At 43.6% G+C, this 18,604-nt stretch overlaps 1 long non-coding RNA gene across 1 annotated transcript; it reads left to right on the top strand.

Moving 5' to 3' along the window:
• The first annotated feature begins 4,576 nt into the window (after positions 1–4,576).
• On the top strand, positions 4,577–18,404 carry LOC105882091 (uncharacterized). The gene is made up of 3 exons (XR_012923258.1): positions 4,577–5,445; positions 5,840–5,997; positions 17,175–18,404. It is a non-coding gene; the product is annotated as an uncharacterized LOC105882091 (long non-coding RNA).
• The last annotated feature ends 200 nt before the right edge of the window (positions 18,405–18,604 follow it).

Here is an 18,604-nt window from a genome sequence, read left to right as displayed (position 1 = left end):
GGCCTCCTAGAGTGCTAGGATTACAGGTGTGAGCCACTGCGCCCGGCCACTCTGTTCATTTTGAGTAGTGCATTTTTGTACAAGATAAGTACAAGATACCAAGACGTTGCCACTATTCCTTTTAGGCCTCAAGTTGGGTACATATTACGTCTTTAGTATCCCAGTGGTAGATCATGGGACAAACTCATTTCAACCAAATCACCAAGCCATTATTTAACCTCCTGTCCTTTGGGGTGGGAAGGAACTGGATTTTTTGGGAACAACCTGTGGACAGAGTGGAATATTGGCAAAAAAGATCTCCCCTCATTACTCTGACGTTTGTGTCCCTCTCCTTGGCCTGTATTCTGAAGTCCATCAGAGCTTCCAATCTGGAAAAATCACCAGCTGTATCAATTCATATTAAGGCATCAGTGACCAAGTGCATCATTAGTCTTTTGTCTTATTTTCAAAAGAAAAAAAATGAGAAGATAATGGTTAACACAGAAAAAGCAACCATCAACAGCACAGATTTTGACAAAAATTCTTTGCTTGACCAAACTTTTGACAAGCTCCTGACCCTTCTAGGAGGCCTATCTGTGCACTTCCTTATACAATCCAGTTTTAGCGAGAGCCCTGCTCTCCCTGAACTTCCATATCTGACCATCCTGGATACCTAAGTGGGTTCCTCATCTTCCACCATCCTCCAGGTGATGTCTGATCACCCTGTCCTGTCTTCAGCGAAATCCTGTTAGATCAGTTTGGTCAGAATCTCTCCTTATCCCTATGCTTCCTCTTGGTAACTTCTCATCCACCAACCCCCACTCTGCTCTTTGGCTAGAAATTCCCGCTTGCCGCTGCTGTATTAAGGATTCAGCCCAGTTCTACACTGAGGTCTCTTTTCTCCTATTGCAATAGTCTTGAATAAAATCTGTTTTTACCAATTTGCTTTCTCGCTCTGGTCTTCTTTGACAATCTAATCATCATGCATTCCTTAGTCATCAATATCTAACCCTTTAATATAGTTGGTACTGAGCTCAACCCTGGAAAGTAAGGTTGAGTAAAATCCATGTCCTATCCTCAAACAGTTTATATTCCAATGCAGGAGACAGATAAGTTAGCACTGTCATAATACCTCATGGAAAGTGTCTTTGGAATCACCCACATATGCCCCGTGAGACACGGGAGTGTTCAGGGTGGGGTGGCTTCCCTGCGCCTGGCTGGTCATATTCTGTAAGGCTCACATTTGAACCGTGAGATATAAGAGTCAACAGCACTCCAGCTTTCAGCAATGCTGGGCAGCCCCAGTTCAAGCAGGTCGGTGAATCAGAACTTCCATGTGACCTTTATGGGGTTGTGTGTCTTTGGGGGCAGGACTGGGGATGAGGACTGTTGTTCTACATGTCAAGAGAGGTATCAGTCCCATAGTGGAGGTACTCAGAGGTTCCTACTAAATATAGAGTTAAGGGTAGAATTGTGATCTTTTCAAAGAACTTTCCCATAAACTTTCCCATAAGATTTGGGGTTAAGGTGAACCTGGTTCTGCCTTCTGAAGAACCATTTCATGACCTTTATGGAATTTGGAGGATGTAGAAATGGCTTTTGTCAAGTCATTAGTTCTACCTTTTTGAAGGCATCCATCTCTTGTGGCTCAGGTGACACACACATACTGACAGTGTTTATTTTTCATTGTTTTGATGGTGTTTCTCTTCGTTTTCTTAGGGGATGGCTTCAATTTCTTTGGAGATAGTTAAAAAGTATTATTATTATGTAATTCCTTGCTTGTGCATCGTAAATGTAGAGATCCTAAAGATTCAGGGCTCAATCTGTGTGTGAGATATTGTCATTTTCAGGGCCAGAACCCTAATCTGTCCCCAACATCTTCTTGCTATTCTAGAATCATCCCTTTGAATCAAGTCTCCCTCTCCCCAAGGCCATTATTTGTAAAGATGCATTTGTGTTATTTGGCCAAAATAACATTAGTCTATTAAGACCTGTAGTGAAATAATGTAGGATTATTATTATTTTTAAAGAAATCAAACAGTTGAAGACAAAGTCAGAGGGAGCTTGTGGTGATGGGAAAACTGGAAGAAGAAAGTCTACCAAGGGCACCTAAAAGCACTGACCAACTCTAGGTAAGGAACTACATGACAAAATAACCAAGATCAGAGAACAAACTTTGCCCATTTTGTGGTTTTGTACAGGGTGAGTCTTGTATCTCCTATGGCAGATGATTTCATTTTGACTACATAGGAACATGCTACAGTTAAAGTGAGTAGCCTTCAATTAAATGCTATTGGTATACTCCGAAGGTCAATTGTTTTTGGTATTAAATTGTTTAACAACTTTTTAAATATTAAAAATGAAATGAGTAAATAATGCACTTAGAATGAGTATATTTAGTTTTCTTTTTTACAATCTATAGATCAATTTCTCTTAGAGCAAAAATGAAAATATATTAAATTCTAAGTACAAAAAATTATATACTCTCACTTTCTATCTTTGGTTGAACCAAAACCCCCTACTGCTAACATAATTTAGAGCAGTGGTTCCCATACTTGGCTGATGATCGACATCGTGGAGACTTTAAAGTACAGATTCTCAGGTACCTATTCTGGATCTACTGTAGCAGGAGTGGGGCCCTAGGAATCCACATTAAAAAAAAGCTGTTCAGGTGATACAGACAGGATGGCAGATTTGAGAACCATTGCCATAAAACAAACAGGGATTTAAAACTCAGTTTTATCTTAGCCTCTTACTGAATACCTCTACCTCCTGTAATGGTTTTAAGGTAATAATGACCTTGTTGTAGGCTATTTCCTGCTGATTAATGACCAGCTGGAAGAATTTGTCTCTAGGATCTTTCAACCCCGACTGCCAATAATTACCCAACTAAATATATGCCTGCAGTTCAAATGCAAATTTTCCTCCACAAGGAACATCATCGGTGCTGTTAGGTTGTCTTGATTGCATTCCTTTTCTAATTCATCTCTCAAATGCCACAGTTGCTCCTAAACAGAAAAAACAAACAGGAGCATCAAAGTGTGTGTATCTGCTGGAACAAACAGAAGGGGAGAGGCAGGGAGGAAGATTTAGCTCTTAGGTGGATTTTGCTGAAATGTTCTATTTGTTGAGCAGTGATTTGTACCGGGTAATGTGAACTAGGTTGCCCTCAGTCTCTTTACAGATTACACCCCATTTCCTTTACTGTGCTGCTAAGTAATTCTTGGGGAATTACTCCCCCTCCAACTTCTCTCTGCTAACAAAATGATCTGGCCCATATGCTTCCACTTTATGTGCTGCTGGACAGCCACGGGCTTCATAAAGCAGCCTGCATTTCAAACTGTTCAGGCTGCAACTGCAATCTTTTCCACCCACCCTTTTCCCCGGCAGGTAAAGAAAACGTTCATACCTCAGGTTTTGTTACCAAGCAACATGGTTCCATTTGCCAATTGCCACCATTTCCTTCTCATAGTATTACAGGCCTTATTATTAACAGTTAGTTCAGAGAAATTGCTGTCATTATGTGAAGTAACTTCCTTTGGAGGTTATTCATTAACCTTAGGTATTTTACTGTGTAATTATAATTGCCAAGTGCCCCAGGCTTGGAAAACGTTTGAACTCCTCAAGGTATTAGGGGATGGCAGAAAGGATATTATCTGATTTTTCTTCCTTTTCCAGTTAAGGCTTAATTTTGAAGGTCCCCTATTTCCCCTCTAGAGGTGCCTGTCTTCCAAAAGGGCAAATTCTCTCATCTCCTTCTTCCAGATTACTGACTGTAAATTTAGAAGTAAACCATGGAGGAACTTGCCTGCCAGCATCTTATTTCCCCAAATAGCGTAGACCAGAGTGAAAATTGTTCCCCCTTTGTGTTAAAGAAAAATCGTGGGGACATTGTTTGGCACATACACTTGGGCTGACGTGGGGCTCTGGGAAGACCTTGCACAATGCCTGGAATTGTATATTGTGCCCAACGCGGTTCTGACACAACGGAAGACCTTCATCCTATTGCTCACCCGATGGCTCCATAAAAGCAGTTTTTCACTCCCTGGCTTTGCAGCAGCCAGGTGTGCATTCCATAATACGCCTATTATACAGCCATTCTCAGTAGCCATTGCTTATACAATGACCCTTCTGATTTGCCCCACTCCGGTGCGGTTGCCAACCACTCCGGTCCCCACCCAGTGTAACTCCAGGTATGCATTTCACATATATTTGCAGGCAAAAAAAAAAAAAAAATGCACCTTCCTCCTCTCTCTCTTTGTTTCAAGACAAACAAAGGTACCTGGCAGTTCCTCACCTCCCCCCAACCCCCATCCACATGTGCCTGCAGCACGGGTGCCCTAAAAAAGGAAACCTGTTTTCCTCCACCCAGGTTTCTGGTTTCTCCACCCAGTCTCCCCACGGCCCTCCACTCCCGCACCCAGTCCTTCCGGCCTCTACCCAGACTCGGAGAAGTGGCCCGACATTCCAGGTAACCTGACTCCCCAGACGGGATAGGCGGCGGCCTGCGGCGGCCAAGGGCGGCCACGTGACCTCCCTGCCTGCACCGGGGAAATGCATACCTCATTCCGAAAACTGGGGGACAGGTGAGCCCAGAGGACTGTTTTGAATCTGAATTGAAAAACATACATGTATGAAAAGAGTGCTTGCCTCTGCAGCAGACAGCTCTCCACTTTGATCATTACAAATGAAAAGGCACGACTGGCCTGGGGTTTTACGGTGCGAACTGAGCTGCAAGACAAAGGCGGCGCGATCCGGTGGGGAGGGAAAGGCGGAGCTGGTTTTGTGGGAGCTGCCGCGCAAGTCTGAACGCGGAGGCTTCGCGCGGGAGGGCAGAGCCGCGCCGGCGGCCCGCAGGCCTCTGGCTGGGAAGCCTGCCCCTGCGTCCCTGTGCCTGGCTCTCGCCGCCCCTCGCTTGCTCCTGACAGTTTTCCTCTTTCATCTGTGCAATGGGGGACACTCTGGTAGACTTTAAAAGGCGCGAGGACTTGCTGCTTTCACCCCAAATAAAGGGCATGTAGGCAGCTCTTTGAGACCTGGAAGGAACATGCTGTCACATGTAATCTAATGAGCTCAGCCTCCTCTTCCAGCGCCCGTTAATCAATCAGCCAACACTTTTAAGGCATCTAAGTGTGGATTCCGGGTGCTGGGGGAAGTGAGGGCACGGTCTCCGCTGTTAAGCTATTCATGGCTGGGGAGACGGAGTGCAGGAGTGAAACACGATCACAGCTCACATGCATGAGCGCTTCCCAGGTGCCAGGCTCTGTGCCGTGCTTTCCTTTCTTCCTCATAATACCCTCATCAAGTAGGTTCGATATTATCATCTCCATTTTATAGACATTTCAGAGGGGTCACTTGGCCCAGGTCACACAGGGTGTGGGGTGGTCAGGCTGTGAGTCCGGGTCTGTCAGACTCTGCAGGGACCAGCTTCACCTGCAAGTCCCAATCCCTCAGTGTCCAGGGGAGGTGAGTAGCCAGTCATTCCATCCTCTCCACTCTCCTTCTGCTCTTCCCGCCCTGCCCTCTTCTCTGGGAAGTGGAGACACCGCCTGGGGTCACCTGTGAGAACTTGTCATCAGCCACCACTGCCCTGTGGGCCCCTACACAAGTTCTGTTTCTTCCCCTTCCTCTTTCTGTGCTCAACAGTCACGTTCACTTATTTTCTCCTTAGGTGACATTAATCTTGTGGCATACACTTTGTCCTGTCCTTTGTGGTTTTATCATCCGAGTAGGGAGAAGAGACCTAATTCAAAACAGTTAAATATCAAAGGAGAATTTCACCTCGATGAAGTGGGACTTAGTGATCTCTGAGGTCCCTTCCTTTGAATGCAGTGATGGGTTCGCTCTCTGTTCTACCCAGGGCAGCGGCTTTCCTGAAACACTGTTGGGTGGAGTCAGGGTTTTCCCAGCACCAAAGGCAGGGCTGACAGTACAGACATCTTCAACTCCACTTGCCGCATATGGTTGCTGAACTCCCACAGGATGACTAAAGAACCAAACAGAACGCGGTTTTCCCAGGTAAGCCAACAGTTTGATGTTTTGTAATAGTGTGGAACACCAGCCAGTAGGCTTTTATGAGTACCATGGGGAGACACATCCTTTGACCTGGTAAATAATCTCACTTCTCTGGATGCGAGGCTAATTACATCAGCTCCCTTGGGCATGGGTCGGAATTGGAAATGTTCTGGTGTTGGAAAATTCCAGATGGATAGGAATTAACCCCAGGATATTGTTCTTTATGTTGTATCCCTAGTCAACCCAGCTGGCAGAAAGTGAGTAGGCCTGGAAATCCTGGTTTAGTGCAAGTCTCTCTTCTCTTAACCAGAAATAGAGGCATCTGAAGACTTGCTACTTAGTTTTACTTTTCTTGAGCATATATTTATATCACTTATCGGTAAAAATAATGAGAAGAACAGAGCAGGTGCTGGGAAACCTGGGTTCTAGTTCTGGGCCTGCAACTAACCAGACTTGGACCCATCACACCAACCCCCACCCATGTGAGCCTCAGTTTCCCCACCTTTAAGGATATAAAAATTTGGACCAGGCTGGTGGTTTTCACATCAGAGCAGCCTGCTTTTTATCTTTTATATGTTGGAGTTTTGTGTAAGATATTAGTTTAAAAACAGAAGGGGGTATTCACTGGTAAAAACTGTTATAAAGCCCCTGTCTAGAGGTTTGCTGAGGTCCTCCCCATCTTCAGCCCTAGTGATCTCCAAATCTGTTCAACACAGTTGGTGATGGCCACGCTCCTTGGGGATCACAGCTGTTTAGGTTGGCTGGGTTATAAACTGCATGGGGAAAGGAGTAGAAGACACGATTGGAAATGAAGTTTAAGTCCAGACTTGATATTGCCCTGGGTGCAAGGCCAGGAGACTTGATATTGAGTCCAGACTTGATATTGCCCTGATACTGGGCCAAGGAGTCTGGACATTGTTTCATTGGAATTTGGGAGCCACCAATGATTTTTGAAAGCAAACATTTGTCAGTTATGATTTGCATGCAGCTGTGAGTAACAAGAGACTGGAGAAATAGTGGCTGATGTACAGAAGAGTTATTTCCCATGGGCGATTCCAAGCAGGTGTGTGAGCTCCATGCAGTCTTCAGGGATCCAGGCTTCTGCTGTTTTTCTGCTTCTCTTTCCTAGGGGAGCAGGCCTCCGTCCTCACAGTTTCTGCATGGTCTGAGATGGCCGCTGGCCTCCATCGGCAATGCCTGCATTGCAGGATAGAAGGTGGGAGAAGAGAATGGCAAAGGGGCATGCATCCCAGCAGAGTCCGCCTTCCCAGCAGCCTGCACAGCTCACTGGCCAAAATTTAGTCACAATGGAGACTTTATTCTGGGTAGCAACATTACTCACTGAAAGTCAGGGAAGGGAAAAGGACCCTGCACTGTGTTCATTTATGCAGTGGCAGCAGATGGGAAGCTGTGGTCTAGCTGGAGGGAATGAGGACCCGACCTAGAGTGACCCTGAGAAGGTGGGTGGTGGACAGGGGGAGAGTTAACGCAGAGGAGGGCCAACGGGATTCTCCAGGTTTGATGGGATTTTGCCGGCTGGCATGAGGTTGCTGGAGGATACCAAGATCACGCGTAGTTTGGGAGCCATATGGAAAGGATGCTGGTGATTCCATTGACTAAAATAGGGAAGTTGGAAGAGGAGAAGTTTTAGGAAAGAAGTTTTTAGGAATGAATTAGATTTTGGACATGTTGAGTTTGTCCAACAAACTACACTAGCACTGGAGTTTGGGGGAGTTTTACATTTCTAAGTAAATACTGAGTTTACCTAATTTTTTAATCCTAATTAAAAAGGATTAAAGCATGCCCTAATGTCTCCGATGCTTTTTTGGGCTTCATAAGTTGTTGGACTCTGTTCATCATGATGGAGCAAGCCAATGAGGTTACCTCTTCTTTACTCTGCTGGATCCAAACACCATAGAAATTCTTTCCCACCGTTGGGCTTAAAGATCCTGAGAGTTGTGACAAAGATGACGTTCTAGGCAGATACACATTTCTTAAAAAGGCCTCTGGCCAGAATCCCTATGTAGTCATCACCTTGGTGAGCTCAAATATGGACATAGCATACAACTCTTCAATTCTGGTGCAGAGGCATTTCCTGGTAGCAGATTCCCTTATTTTCCTTTTGCTCTGAGTCTCAACCTGGCCCCACCTGATCTTTTCTGTCTCGGACCTGTTGTTTGAGTGGAATAGACTAGGTGGGGGCTGCCCATGTCTTAAGAAGGGATATAAGGGTCATATCTGGTATCTCTGGGTCTAGGAGAAAAGCTTACAATGAAATACGGAAAGGAGGGCAAACTGGGTGGGGGTGGTGGGGACAGACGGCAAGGTTAATAGTTCAGGTGGTCAAGAGGTGAAGAATTAAGGCAAAGGGTTGTGAGCTCAGGCAGCCGAATTTAAATCCATGAGCACAGGGCATTGTGGAGAAAGCTTCTAGTGCTCCTTGCCTAGGTAAAAGCAGCTCCTTCAAAGAGAAAACATGGGTGAGATGATCCCAAGCAAGTGAAGGCCTCAGAAGAGAGATGTTCAGCGAGAGAGGCGAGACTAGCCTCTTCCCAGCCTGTGTGTGATGTATATACTGTTAGTGACTGGTATGCCTAGATATATAAATCCAGATCGGATCACTTTTTCCTTTAGCATTCTAGCGGCGTTGTTCTCTTGCCTAATGGCTGCAGGTGTCGCTGCTGAGGGGTGCGACAGCGATTCTATGAGTCCTTTATTTGTGGCCTTTTCCCCTCTTTTGGAAGCTTTTAGGATCCTCTCAATTTGGCACTGAAATGCTTTGCTGTAAATCTTGCACGGTATTCAATCTGCTGCTCACTTAACGGGCCTTTACTCATGTCTTTCCGTTATGGAGAATTTTCTCACATTATTTCTTTGATGATTTCTGCCATGATATATTCTCTGACCTTTGTCTCTGGAAATCCAATCAGTCACATGCTGGATCTTCTGGACATCTTCCTTTCTCCAATTTTTCATCCTTTTGCTTTTATTCTGTAGATCTTAGTATTGCCTTCTTCATAATGTAATTAAAATATTTTGAAAAATTACTTACAAATGCAATTTTTTCCTTGTTGTCATCAGTGGGGTGGTCAAGGCCCAATGAGTGGGGATGGGGATGGGGAAGGGGAAGGCTTTTAGGCACTAAGAATGTGTCCTGCTGGGAAGTGTTCTGAATCTCCTGTCCCTTGTTGCTAGTGGTCACCCACAGAGTCCTGGTCTTCCACGTGACTTGACACAACTGGAGGTGAGTGTCTCCTTGGCTTTCTGAATGGAAAGGGAGGTCTTCTTTGCAGCCAGAGCTCTTCTGGCTTTCTGTGCCTCTACGGCTTAGAATGTATGTTCATGCTTTGGGTCGGTAATGTAAGTAAGAAATTGAAGACATGGATGGGTGCAAATGACTAACCTGTTGTTATCAGTATCCATGGGGTGGTTTTAGTTCTGCGTGGATCCTGATGAGTTAGTTGCAGGGTTCCAGGCAGCCAATTACCTATATTGCACGAATGAAGCTTCTTTTGTGAAAGAAGCTTGGATTCATCTGGGTTTTTAGAACATTTTCGCTTGAACATCATATTGGCATAATATAAATTTTAAAATGCTTGCTTGTGTACTATGTTTTTTTCCAAACAGAATTTGAGCATTTAATAGCATATATCAAAATAATCTTCTCCTTTTACTTGTCCACTGGACCTGTAGAGAGTCAGGGCCTTGCCAGGGTTCTCGGAGTCCTTGCCCTCCTTGCAGCTTTGGATGCTAAGCAACCCCCAGCCCCTTAATATACTCTCTTCTCTTTTGACCCTGTTCTGCTACTAACCCTTGGTCCTTCCATTTAATAGAGTGTCTCGCTGCTTTCCATGCCTCTCTGCTGCACTCTTCCTGATGCCTCTTCTTCCTCACACTCTCTGACTTGGGCTTTTCTAGTGTGGCTCGAGGATGTCCAGCATTACAGTCACCTGGGGCCTGGCCTGGCCTACTGGATCAGAACCTTTGGGGGCGCATGGGCATGGCCAAGGGGCCTGCCAGTGGTTCCAGCACTCCTCAGGCTTCTCTCGCTCACCAGAGTTCAAGACGCTCTGCTCTGATTCCTGCTACTGCCAAGCTCAGTTCTGGACTCTGCTTTGCATCCTTTGTCTTTTCTCTAGGGGAGTTCATACTCCCCAGCAGGCTCTGCTCTCCTGCTGCCCAGAGACTCCCCTCCAGCTCTGACCTCTCGTCTAGCATCTAGTCTTCTACTTACAACGGTTCCCAGGAAACCTCTGTGTGCTGGGTGTGACCACTCACACTCGCCATCTATGGAAACAGCAGCCCCAGGAGTTAGGTATTTTTCTACCAGGTTATTTTGTACATGAGGACACAGGTCCTAAAAGGGATATGCACAGTGAGATTTGTTTTGTTAGAGAGAATCATAATAAATGCATATGGAATACTTGGATGGAAGAATGACCCACCCTGGAAACACACTGTCTTTGTAGACTTTACGTGGAACCTGGGTTTGTTGTTCTTTCTTCCATTATTTCCACGAGAGCCACTGGGAGGTAGGAGAGGGGAAACAAATGGTAAACTGTGTGCAAGAGTTCTGCATTAACAATCAAAGTCGAAAACCTGTGGGAACCTCCCTGGAATATGACAGGGAGGAGTGCCCTAAAATGAGCCTTTACCCAATAGCGTTTTTTCCTGAATTGCGTGGTGTTCATTGACTGTTGATTGCTGCAGAACTGGGTCAGTTGGAGGTCAGAGAGGCAGGGAAGGGGGAAGCTGTGGGCTTAGAGACAGAACAAGCAGTTCCACCAATCTGTGTGAAATCTTCAGGGAGAATGTAGGGCTTTCAAAAACACTTTCTGGATCTTTTCTTTATAAAAGCATCAGAAGAGTAGATCAACTGCCCTGTTCACACTTTGCATAGGAAGCAATACAAATGTCGCAGAAAAAGAACCCATTATGAGAAAGCAGTTAAAACAATTGCGCGTTAAGAGAGTTAGGTCACTGCTGGCCTGATCTGGCTGTGATTCGAATCAGTTTTAGGACTTGAGAAAGGAATGTTTGATCTAACAGAAAACGGTCTCCTCTTTCCCCTTCTCCTGCCCTCCCCCCTTCCCAGGTCGCTGCGGGATCCCTGGGGGACTGTTGCTTCCTCCAAGAGCCCCCGCTGCAGCTGGAAGAGAGGCTTGTTTCTCCAGCTGTCCAACCTTTAGTTTTATCTGCCTCTTGTTGACCTCTTAGTTTTATAATGAGTCAGTTTATTTGCTTGTGCAAATTGAGTTTTCTTAGAAATATAACAGAGCTAGAAAGAGACCAGTGTTTTGTTTCCCCTTGAGAAGGAGAAACAGCCATGGGACTGAGCCCTGCTGGGGCTGTTCGTTCTGGGACAGTCCCTGTTGTTGGTTTATTTTGATACCATGTAGTGAAGTCTGGTGGGCAGAGAAATATCGTCTCCCTTGTCGGAGGTAGAAATATCTGTGGGGTTTACAAGCTAATTGCTTCTCGATTCCTAGGAGTTCTGAGAATTTGCTTAGCAACTACCCTGGCCAGCCCCTGCCCCCGCCCGCAACACCACTGTACTCCCTGCACTTACCGGTGGGGCTGATGGAGCAGTTTTCGAACTAAACAAGGATTAAGCATTTTGTGAAAATGGTGCCAGTCTTTTCCTCGATGGGACCTGAGCCTGTAACTCAGTCCAACAAAACGAGGGAGAACCAGCCAAAAAAAACCTTTTTAAGAAACAACACAGGCAGTAGGAAATCATACTGGTCAGGGCTTGTTTTCCTGGCTCAGGGCCTCATTCCAACCTGTTGCAATCAGCTCTGGAGTGTCTGTAGGGACACCCCGGTGCAGGGGCCCCACGGAGGAAAGGAACTTTTACATTTCTGTTTGACTGGGCTCCTTGCCAGGGGCTAAGTTCAAAGTGCAGTTTCCAGTAATTTGCTGAGACTTCTTTGTGGGTTTGATAGGCCAGGACAGAAGCCTGCAAGCCGAAGTAATATTTCCTGATTTCTGTCATTTCTTCAGAAGAGAAGGAAGGTTGCTGAGGGACTGGGCTTTGGAGACTTTTGTTGGCTCCGAGAGCAGATTGGGCCTCCCCTGCCTCCTGCCGTCCCCAGCCCTTTCCCCCAGATCCCATCCAGAGCCCCTGGCAGCCTGGCACCGACGGAGTCGCCCGCTCCCTCCTGCAGCAAACGTGGGGCACCCGTTCCCTGCAGCCAGCGAAAGCTTCCTCTGATTTACTGCATGTGAGCGTTATTTGGAGCTATAAAGTTGTCGAGTAATGGCAATATGTTCTTGTTTTCTCATATCTGTAGGATGAAAGTGAACATTTTTATAATCCTTCCCTCCTCACCACATTCAGTTCCCTGGTGTTAAACATGTGGGCTTGATTAAAGGGGGAAAAGAGCTACAAGGAGAAGTTAGATTTTTACATTCCTCTCTTACAATGCCTCCTTCCCTCAACTACCCACTTTGCAGAATGTTGAGGGCAAGGTCCATCTTCTTGTCATTTCATCTTTGTGTTCCTCCCACCCCCACCCCGTTCTATCAGAGGACTCGATGCATAATAATTCGAAATGAATCCTTGTTAAATGAAGGGGTAGGTAGTGGTGGCATCTCACTTTAAAGAAGGATTTGGTAGAGCAATGTAGTTTCTATGTCAGCTAGAGGCTTATAGGAATGGTGCTTCATTGATTTGCTTACAACTCATTTTCTGCAACAAGGTGTTGTGTTCTAAAAATGTTTGCTCTGGTTCCTGTGTTGGGCACTCTTTCCATGGAAATGACCCAGCTGAGCATCGAAGGCCTTAGGAACTCTGCAAGGTTCTTTAACCCTGTCATCAAGTTGCAATCACCTTTTACTACAATCACCCACTGCCTCAAACATCCTTATATCTGCTATAAGAAAACCAAACAAAACCCCAGGAATACACAAAGAGGCCTAAAAGGGTATGGAGATAGCCTCTGGGTGTCATTTCCTTCTTTCTCCCCAAAGTTCCTTCCCCTACTTCCTTGTCCTCCTACAACACATTTCTTTTCACATGCTAATTTGCTTCTGAAAGACTAAGCTATATATACTGCTTTTCTTCTAGCTTGGAAACTGAATTATAGCAATTTAACATTATAACATAATTCTACTGCAATAAAGCAATTTGGTGCTGGTGGTGGTGATGGAGTGGATGTTGGTGGGTGTGGGGAGCAGAGAATTTACTATATGGAGTTTTTCTGCATTTGTTTAAGAAATGCTAGCATAAAGCCATGTTGCTATGAAATCTTATTGAAATGTATTTGTTAGAGGATCGGTGCCATTTTAAGCCATCTAAAATTTATCTATATGATGCCAAAAGAACTGGTTAAAGGATTAGAAAAGACAGGAGACTTTTTGGGTTGTATAGACTTATATCACACAAATAATGGTTTGTGTCATTTTCTCCCACCTCTACTGACTGAATTGGTTTTTAAAAACTTGAATGAATGAATGAATGAATGATTTGTTTTTACAACATAGAATTAAAAAAAGAGTCTCAGCTGGATGTGGTGGTGTGTGCGTGTAGTCCCAGCTACTCAAGGGGGTGGGGCAGGAGGATGGCTTGGGGCCAGGATTTTGAGACTGTAGTGTGCTATGATCATGCCTGTGAATAGCCACTGCACTCCAGCCTGGGCAACATAATGAGGGCCTGTATAAAAATAAGTCTCAAATATTTCAGTAGTCTTTAGTTACAATTCAAAAACTTGTGATAAATTGTCTATAAAACTGAACACCTAGCTAACTCTGTAGTAAGTCTTGGGGAAAAAACGAGCAAAGAAAAATGAATAAAAATTCTTGCCTGATGATGGCCCATACTGTGGTGCAATGAGATTAGGTAATCTAGATCCTTGAATGAAGATACTTTTCTCATCATCAGACATCTCTTAAGGCAGAGCATGGATTTCCCAACACATATCTGCCTACCACACATCTCTGTTCAATAGAAGACAGACATCTGTAAAAGACAGTGGCCTCACAATTGGTCTAAAGCATGTATTACTTCCTGCCAATTCCTGTATGTGCTCGTGGCTGGGGAATGTGATTAACTGCATCCTGCCTCCTGGATCTGTAATGTTAGATCTTTGGCATTTATGGAGACAACACTGGCAGTTTCATCTGCTCATGGGGGATCCTAAAGGTCCAGATATGTATCATTTGTGATCTCCTGAGGCCCAGAGCTCTGAAATTTCATCTTGTGCCTGGGAGCAGGCCCCATATGCCGTGAATGAACCGTGAATGAACCGCCAACTAGCTCAGCCATTGACACCTTAGTGAGATTCTGTTGTTCTTCACACATCTTGATAGGTGCAGCCAGTAACTCTTGTCAAGTGAGCAACATTTGGTCTTTTGTGAAAAATGTACCTCTAAACAAAGTCCCCTGAGTGTTTGATGCAAATGACAACTCATCTGACAGTTCATCAGGCCTAAGAAAATGAAAAGTCTTAGTGAGAAAATATTTTTACACAAATTTTAATCCTGTATTTTTCATTTCATGCACTTATTAAGAGGTCTAAAGAATCACTAAGATTTTTCAACTGTACTTTCCTATACATTATGGAAGATGTTATATGTGACAGTGTTATTTGAGAGTTTGTATGTTAAATGAACTGCTTGGGGTCATACATTCAGTTTTTCTCATTTGTTATGCTTGGGATATCATAGACAATATTTTTGAAACTATCATGTTGTAGGAATAAATATTTATGACCCGTTTTAGGATAAAGACTACCACTGGCCTATACCATTTAAATGAACAGTATCGAAATTGAGTGACATAAAAATAAATTCACAGGAGCGCTAAACTGCACAGAGCAGCAACATAAATGAATGAGTATGCCTTGATGAGAAAAACTCAGAAATGAAAAGCATTGGGAGGGAATTACTCATATTACAAAAGCTTTCCTGCCTGCAGGAGAGGGCCGGCTCCAGGTTAGGCCTCAGGTAAGGGTGGGGTTTCTTTAGTTCTTTAACCCGAGGTTGTTCTGCCAAGTTAGTATTGACCACTCCCAAGCAGCCCTTCCTTTTTCACCCCACATTCCCCCTCTTATTTCCTGTGGACTCCTGTCTTCCACTTCAGTCATCTCAAAGCCAGGTAACAACTGGGTGGAAAGGAGGAAGGAACCAAAGTATGATAAATGCCTTCTTTGTTTTACATAGAGTATCTCATTTCATTTTTACAACATCCTCTGAAGTGAGGAACTGGTAACATCCAGTTCTGCAGAAGGAGCTCAGAAATATTAAGTAACTTGCTCTAAGTCACACAGCAAGAATGTAGAGGGATTTGCATTCAGGTTTGTCTGCTCTGAGGGCAGATCTCTTGCTACTCCCCAGAAGCCTCCAAACAGGAGGGGTTTGGCCTGTTTGTGATTTGGTGGAGGGGATTTCGTTGCTTGTCCCTCTTTCTCTCAAGGTCTGACCGTATTGTTTCGTTTATAGTGAGTTTCCCTGATACACTGAATGTATGGTTGGATTAAGGAATATATCTATCACATAAAGCAAGGAATATCCGATTACTTTTCCCCCTGTGTCTATGAATACTGGAGTTCAAGGATCATACTTGTAGTTAAAGGTGCTTCCAACAAAGCTACTCTTTTAATGCCGTCACCTCCTTCATTATTTTCAAAATATCCCTCAGACATTTTGGCCAAAAAGCTATCTATTTAGGTTATAATTTTGAATGTATCACCATGCTATCTTTGTCAAAAGTTTAAACTCAAAATTTTGTCCTTTTCCCACCCCCCAATAAATTTAATCCACCATTACCCACTAACTGTGGATTGAAATAGCAAGTCATTATGATGTCTGTATTAACATCCAAGCACACTGGGTTTCTTCCAGGATTCCCATATCTATTATTGTTAAAATGTATAACTTTTAAAACTCAAATGGTTTTCCCAAGCCAATTCTCTAATCACAGACATAAATTTCACTCCATTAAGGAAAGGAAACCAGGCAGTATGACTAAAGTTAGGAATATGATCAAATTTCAAGGGAGAGGGGAAAAAAAAAAGATTAGGCGTGGAATTCTTTTCATTGCTTTTGCTTGTGAAACATGGTTAAAATAAAACCCTGCTTTCCTGCACACATAAAGCACGTAGACCTTTAAAGTGAGCGGTTGGATTCAGATGCAGAGAAGCTGCCCCTGAGTGCAGGCTCCTCACTTTTCCTTAGAATGGTTGGAGGGCTTGTGGCTCTGGGGAGCCACTAAGACAGGCTGTCTTCTTTTCTCTGCCTTAGGGTGGTTTTGACTTATTCAGTTGCATTTTCTCCCGTGAAATACCTGTTGCATATTTATGAGTTCTCAAAATAATGACAGTCCCTGAGAACTTGTGATAACAAGGCAGGCCTTTAAACAAGGAAAGAGGATGTGGTGGGAAAGTCCGGCTGCAGAGGCTATGGATGGTAGGTTCGGTGGTATTCTTTTGATTGCTACTCCTGAACATACCTCAGCCCCTCCAAGGGTTGCTTTTTAATGTTTATCAAGATTTTTCTTTATAAGAGTCTCTTTCAACCTGTTCGACTTGCTTTCTTGCTATTTTTTTTTAAATAAATGTATTCAACTACCTTTTAAAAATGTTAACTCTTCTACTGTCTGTATTAAGAAAATGAGACGAGACACCTCTCCACCCCTACCTTATTAACAAAGGAGCGCACACATTTCTTTTGAGTGTGTTCAGGGGTGTGCACATTCTTGATTTCATAGGAATATATATATATATATATATATATATAAAAGTAGAGAAAATGATAAAAAGTAATTTTGGGTGTTTACCTCATTGCTGATGCACATTTATGGATGTTGAATTTGAAATAAGTCAGAATGGTTAACTGAGAAGGAAGAATCTTTTCAAGTTCTCCTAGTGTCAAAAAAAGGAAGACAAAAAAAGCTCATTTTTTAAATCTGTATTTCTGTTGTTGGTAGAAGTTGGAAATAAGATATTTGGAAAGTAAAGTAGCAATAATTATTAAAACTAAAAATATACATGTCCTTTCAACCTAGCAATCTCACACTTGGGAATCTGTACCATATAAAAAATATCTACAGTCATTACCAAGTGGCTCTCAGTCATTTTAACTCCCTGGATATGACTTACTGTTATCTCCTGTTTCTCTTGTTGTTCATTTGTTAACTCCCTTGTTGACTCATTCATTCATTTATTGTCTTCTCCCACCAGAATGTGAGCTGTATGAAAAACAAGGACCTCATCTATCTCCTTCATCATGGGAACTCCAGCATCCAGAATCGACCCTGGAACCAAATGAACACTTAGTAAATGTTTGCTGAATGAAAGAAATAAAAGCACTAATAGATCAGGATGTATATCCAGGGATATTTATTGCGGCATTATTATGGTGGCTAAAGCCTGCAGTCAAAGAGAGTGCCCGCCATTGGTGAGGGGCAGGTTGGGAGCACTACCACTCCCGGGCTTCTTGGCACGGCTCTAGCATCAGATGCCTGGGCTTTAATCCCTGTATTCATCTTAACTGTGATGAACAGTCCTGGGAAAAGTGTTTAGCCCTTGTGTCTCAGTTTCCTCATCCATAAAATGAAGACAGTAATGATACCAATCCATAAATTTTTTGTGAGAATTAAGTGAGATAATGCAGGCAATGTATTTGGGAACAATGCCCAGGACATAGTAAGTAATCAATATTAGTTATTCTTATTTCATGACATAGTGAAGAGAATGGCTTACACATCACTGGGAGGCATTTCCAAGATGCAGCTTAGTGGGTAACACATGATGATGAGAAGTACATGTAACAGATACTCCTTTTGCAAATGTAACAATGACAATAAAAAACCTATGTATGTATATGCTTATGAAAGTGTAAAATTATGGCAGATATATACTAGATATATAAAGCTGTGTGTGTGAAGAGCAGGATTAAAGGGTGGGAAAGTGGAGAAGAGAAAATTGGAAAACAACAAAATGACTAAATAGTATGATATTCATATTGCCAACACGTTACCAATACCATGATTGAAATTACAAAATATATGTGTGTATGTGTACATATGCAATAAAGTGCTTAATAGAAGGTCTCTGATGTATTAATAGTGGTTGTCTGAGAGGGGTTGGGATTCCAGGTGATTTCTTCCTTAAACTGTGGTGTATTTGAATTTTTGAAAATAAGCATGTATTTATGTAATCAGGAAAAAAAAACAATAATGGGGGAAAAGAACAAAGCAATATTTCTCTGTTTCTATAACTGTCTGTTGAAGGAAGAGAGTTGAATGTGTCTATCTTCTAGAGCTGTGGTCCCCAACCCCTGGGCCGCTGACCAGTACCAGTCTGTGGCCTGTTAGGAACCTTGCCACAGAGCAGGAGGTGAGCAGTGGGTGAGCAAGTGAAGCTTCATCTGCATTTACAGTCGCTCCCCGTCGCTTACATCATCACATAAGCTCCGCCTCCTGTTAGATCAGAGGCAGCATTAAATTCTCATAGGAGCGTGAATTCTGTAAACTGAGGATGCGAGGCAGGTAGGTTGCCTGCTCCTTATGAGAATCTAATGCCTGATGATCTGAGATGGAGCTGAGGCCGTGATACTAGTGTTGGGGAGTGGCTATATGAGCAAAGAGGTTTGACTCAACAATAAATGT

This window comes from Microcebus murinus, chromosome 15, assembly GCF_040939455.1.
Source record: "Microcebus murinus isolate Inina chromosome 15, M.murinus_Inina_mat1.0, whole genome shotgun sequence".
In the NCBI taxonomy this organism is placed as follows: domain Eukaryota; kingdom Metazoa; phylum Chordata; class Mammalia; order Primates; family Cheirogaleidae; genus Microcebus; species Microcebus murinus.
The sequence above is the reverse complement of the archived record's forward strand: the minus strand, read 5'-3'. Positions and strand labels throughout refer to the sequence as shown.